Below are 6,151 nucleotides of genomic sequence, written 5' to 3'. Positions count from 1 at the left end.
TGCAACAATCCAAACCCACATAGAGAAAGCAATCACTAATGAAGATTTGTAATGAAAGCATTAAACAACACCATGAGCAATAAATATACATATAAACAAAGCATACTTACAACAAAACCCTAACATAAATGGTTACAAAGAGAAGAGGAAGAGAAGAAAACCCAATTTCTCGCAATGTCAAACACGATCCACTAAGCTCCCGACCCCGAATCATCCATGAGCAAGCCATAAATGTTGTTCTCTAAGCTCTAATGTACAAAAAATGAAGGTGATGACTTTGGGAACAAATACCCCCAAGCATAACCTAAAAATGTGATTTTCCCTATTTAATGACTTTCCAAAACGCCCATACCGCGCTTAGCGCGCTAAGCCCGCTTAGAGCCCTCAACAAAAAGATGAAATCTTGTTTTGGTCATAACTTGACAACCGTAACTCCGATTTGCGCCCGATTCGAACCGTTTGAAAGCTTATTCCATGCTCTATATAAAAATGAATAAATGGCAACCAAATTGATGATTTTTTATCATCCTTATTTTGAGCCTTATCCGCCGATGAATTGCTCAAAATCGTGCTTTTGAAGCGGTGTCTTTGACATTTTATTGCTCATGCTCCAAACACGCATCAATACCTACAAAATGAATAGAAAACTATCAAACGGTACATAAATGAATCAAAAACATAAATTATACACAATATGTACAAATATAACGAAAATATACGCATTCACACATAAGTTGAGGAAAAAGAGACGATAAGTGCCGTATATTGATATTGCATAAATTTTAATCCTTGTTCCAATTTTGAATAATAGTTTGATATATGGTGGTTTTGGGTATAATTATGTGATGTGATTGAATATTGTTTGGTTTGTGATTTTTATTATTATATATGTGGTCGCAATGTGAATCAGATGAATTATGCTTATGTGATATGGACGAAACTACGTGTTTGTGATTTGTTATTATTATGTGTACGATGTAAATCAGATGAAATGTACTTGTTAAAAGTCTATTAAAAGGATTGAAATTGATTATGTTTGAAGAAGAATGATTTTGTGAAATGAAATTTAAAATAACGTGACTTAATGAGAGTTATGGAACGTATATGCATTTTATAGCATATGCATCTTTTGCCTTTGTGTCGGATTTGCCTTTGTGGCGGGTTGCCTTTGTAGCGGATTTCCTTTGCGGCGGGTTGCCTATGTGATGAGTTATGTCCAGAGCCGTTTTTAGGGTGTGCAAGAAGGGGTACCGCACATGACCTCAAATTTTTCACTATTAACTTGTGGCTAAATAGGGCCTCATAAAATATTTATAATGGTTAAACTATTGTCAAATAAGGCCTTTATTTGTTTATTCATGATTAACTACGACTAATCTACACAGGGTCTCCGAAAAAATTGAGACGACTCTGGTTATATCCAGATCATTTAGATTTAGGAGCACGCATATTCACACGTAAATATAATTGTAAGATAATGAGTTTTGTGAATTTGATTTCTCTTAAGCTATTAAGTTTTGTATGATTCGTTTTATAATATCGCATTGTATGTTTTGTTTGATTTGATATGGATGATGGATGGTTGAAGCCTTACAAATTAGATTGAAGCCAAAATATCTTATTTCACCCAAAGGGAACTGATATGAGTCAACGGGAAACTCAAGAGCATGCTTCTCTCATTGTACCATTTGAGCCTCACTATCAATAGACAAAAAATTACGATCATGAGTACATTAGCATGATTGGAACTCTATCCACCACCTAACCTCGATGTCACTAGGTTTTTAGTTGGTGAGGCGCGTAAAGACTTTACTGTAGATTCGTGCCTTCAGTTCATCCTTGTAGGCATCTACAAAGAAGACTAAGGAATGTATGCCACTTTGAAGCGAAGGAAACGAAAAAGAGCAACTGAGTGGAAATTAGGAGTATCAATATTTATAATCAAGAATCAAGAGGATATCGAAAGGTATAATCAATAACCCATATTTGACCTAGGTTCCATGACACCACTCGAGAAAACTCAAGCAGTCTAAGGACGTCACAGTCATACCTTAGATCATAGGTACACATGGGAGGACACCTAAAAGTGATGTTTTAGTAACAAGACAATCATTTAATGCGTGTGGTCCTAAGGCTACAAACTCTTACTAACTTATCTTTGGTCTCTTTCCTAACTTGAAGAACTCTTCCAAAGATCATTGCACTTCATAATGGAACTCTCTTGACATTGATCTCAACAATATCACACCAAAAATCCTAGCTTTGTGCCCGATAGTAAGGACTTGATGGGCATCTGTGTCAGACTGTTCCAACGACCCAATAAGGCCGAATTAGTATGAAAACCAAATTCAAAGCTCTGCCCATTCAAATTGATGAACATGTGTACAATTGATAGCCCACACAGAAGCTAGTCACAATGCTCATTCTAACCGTCAGAATCCATCCATGGTCCCCCTAATGCTCATTCTAACCGTCATAATCCATCCATGGTCCCCCTTATAGGGCACCGCGTTCATCGAGAGTAGTTATAACCGTCGTTCATATATAAGTGTGACTTCGCGCCACATCAATGTACAAATCACTACATACTTGCAGGTTTTTTCTCTCTGATCTCAATAACTTTGGCATTGTAATGTCAACATTACAAGTACATCCATCTCTCCATCCATCAGAAACCTTTACTACGGTATATTCTGAATTTATTGTCAAACATTTTAAACATTTAGAAATCGTCAAGAAATGACAAATTTCTATATGCAAGAAAAGTTGTGGCCGGTAGGAGTCAATTTATATTACTATTTGTTATGTATTTGTAAATGGTAGTCTATGTGTGCTAATTTTAATGTGTAAGTAATAGACCGAGGGTTTTTATGGTAGATATTCGTAATATGTGAACCACAGTCATTTCATTCTTAAAACAAAAATGGACTCAATAGAGTCTGCCAGAGAAAAGAGACATTTCAATGCTAGAATGATAGGTTTTTTGAAAAATCTTGAGAAGACAACATACTTTTTTTTTATCTGTTATATCATGATACTAACTGTTTTAAATATTTAGTAAATGTACATGTGTACTTGCACAATTTTGCTTTTTGTCTTCGATATCATGAGGAAAGTTACTTATAAGTTATTTTATTTGAATTTAACACTTAATTATAGTTTTTATTATTCTATTTTATGTTACTAACATATTTCAAATTAAAATAATTTGATTTCTCTCTAATATTTTTACATTTAAAATTTTTGATATTTATATTTTTAAATAATGCGCTATTCGGAAAACCATACAAATAGTTATTTTTTATAAAAAAATTTAAAAAATATAATTACATGTCATTAAAAAAATAGCCACATCATTACTTTTAGTGGCTAAATGTGAATAAAAAACTTCAAAAAGTAAAATATATAAGTATTAATATAAAGGAACTCATTGATTTTTAATTAATAGTAAATAATGAGTTAAATATAAAGTAGCTAATATTTAAATATATTTAAGTAAAATTTAAATAAAGAAACAAAAATTTAAAATTTTAATTTAATATTAAAATCATTTCTAAAAACTAAATCAATTCTATCAAATAACATTTAAATATGTTAAAATAATTTTAAATAGTAGTATCTGAAATTAATTTTGTCAGGATAATATACTTGTATAGTACTTACTACCATAGTATTTTCTTAGTACTCCATTAATGCAAAGTGCAGACTCAAATTAAATGAAGAAGCTTTGGAATGTAGTCAACTATTTTGTCTGTAAATTTCAGTTGATTATCCTCATCTAGCTACATATAGTGACAGACTGACCTAATCCCTTCATGCAAGCCAACCAAAAGGCTTTGATTAGGGTTTTCTTATTATTAATATTAAATTAAAAAATAACTATTTATTTATTTTCATGATATAGTGTCTAGGTAGTAGTAGTACCCTATATTATATATAACAAAATTTCAAAATTATGATATTACAAGGTGAAGGAGAATATGGTTAAAAAAGGAATTGTTATTGCTTAGAGGATTAAGTACAATATAATACCTAGTACCTATATTTGCAGCATTCAACTGAGCATTTTCTAACTTAAGTAGGAGTATATATTGTTGAATAGTGACTCGTGACCAGAAAAATACCTTTCATATTGCAGAGAAAAATGTATATATATGGTGGAGTATAGAGCAATAATATCATATATGTAATGCATTATTATTCATACTTGATTTTGACCCTTCTATAAAGTAGTAGTGGGGGCTCTTAATATTTTTCTGAGTACTCTGAATATAGAAAGCAACAAAAGTTTAGAGAGAGAGAGAGATTTGATATTTGAAATGTGAGATATTGGAGTGGAAGACAAAGGTATTATTGTCACCTTTTACTTGTTTCTATCTAGATGGATTTTATTAATAAAATTTGTCAACATGCTCGTGTCTTCCTCAACTAGTCCGGTTGTTACAAGACAACTTTTGAGGTTTATTTATTCAACTTCACCAATCAATATGAGTACTACTACTCTTCACTTCCCCATAAAATCTAAGGGCAATAGCTCCTTATACTGCATATTTGAATTTGGTAAACTAGTAAGGTTACACAATTTTAAAATTTCAACGGTATGATTTTAAATTAATGGCCCGTAAATTAAACGACGTAATTCTAGATAAACCCTCTTTATATTTAATTAATGTGGAACTTGAAATCTTTTCGGTACACTCTCGATTTTGATACTATATTAGAATTGGAGTCTGATGTAATTTATCGTTACAAAACCGACTTATAAAGTGAAAGATGTCACTCTATATAAATTCTTTCAATGCTTTATCTTCAATCGATATAGGAGTTGGGATCTTCCCAATACACTCTCTCACACAATATTTTTTGGGCTTGGTGCATAATTTTTTAACAGCTGACGACTCAAGATTCGGTCAATAGACTTTGATATCATGCATATTATAGTTTTCTTAATTAGTTTTTTCAAAATTGACTAATAAGATTAGTGGTGTCAATTTATATAAACTCAAAGATGAAGTACTATTTTTGAAGTCGTGTGTTCTTCTCAATAATTATGTTTGGATAATTATGAAGCTAATGAAGGGATATATTTATCGGGAAGAGAATGCGGCAAGTATCATAATTGCATAATTGTTTTAAGTGAAATACTTCATTCGACTTGAATTATAAGCAAATAATCTCTTTTTAAATTTATTGAGTAATGAATGTATCTCGTCTACATAAAATATCAGATACATCAATTATTCAATGAACTTAAAAAGAGAATATTTGCTTCTAATAATGATAAGAGGAAATATTATTTTTTTGAGATGTAATTTCTAAATTCATAAAAAGTATTAATTTTTCAAATCCAGTTATATAATAATGGTTCAAGTGTTAAAAAACTTTTTGAGAAAGCCATTAGAAAAGTGGTACCATAATTTTTCAACATGGTTTTTACTCTTCATGATGGAATGGTGTAGACAAATAAAGCGGAAGATTTATCCAATTCAATTAAAATAAAAATGGTTAGAGTTGATTGTATTTGAAATATCAGGTCTCACATATCGATAATTCAGACCATCAACCGTTTATATCCACACATACTAAGTTCAATAGTGTTGAACATATATTAGAAAAACTCAAGTCTCACATTTATTAAAAATAGAATCTACAAATAATTTATATAAAGTGATACTCCTCACCTCACAAGTTGATTTTGTAAACATGAGTTATGTCAAAAATTCTAATTCTATCATGATATCAAAGTCTATCCATTTAGGCTTTTTACCATTTACATGCACACCAAACCCAATAGTAATAAGCACGTGTGAGGGTGTATTGGAAAAAAAAATCAAATTTCATATTGATAAAAATAATGTTCATAAAAAGTTTATTTAGAATAACACCTCTCATATAAGTTGGTTTGCAAAAATAAAATATTTCTCCCATTGTTTAATATTATAAAGAAAGGTAAAATTATGGATGTACACAGGTTGGATAAACCTATGAACTATCAAATTGAAACTTATATAAAAAAATGAGTTAAATCGAGTTAGTGGGTCAACATAATTTTTAAAAATGAAAAATCGTTCAAAATATTTGGGTTTCAAGTAAACCGAGACCCACACCATAAAACTCACTCAACTTAAATTTTTTACTACTAATTACTAGA

The sequence above is a fragment of the Vicia villosa genome, linkage group LG5 (assembly GCF_029867415.1).
Source record: "Vicia villosa cultivar HV-30 ecotype Madison, WI linkage group LG5, Vvil1.0, whole genome shotgun sequence".
In the NCBI taxonomy this organism is placed as follows: Eukaryota; Viridiplantae; Streptophyta; class Magnoliopsida; order Fabales; family Fabaceae; genus Vicia; species Vicia villosa.
Note: the sequence above shows the minus strand (reverse complement) of the source record.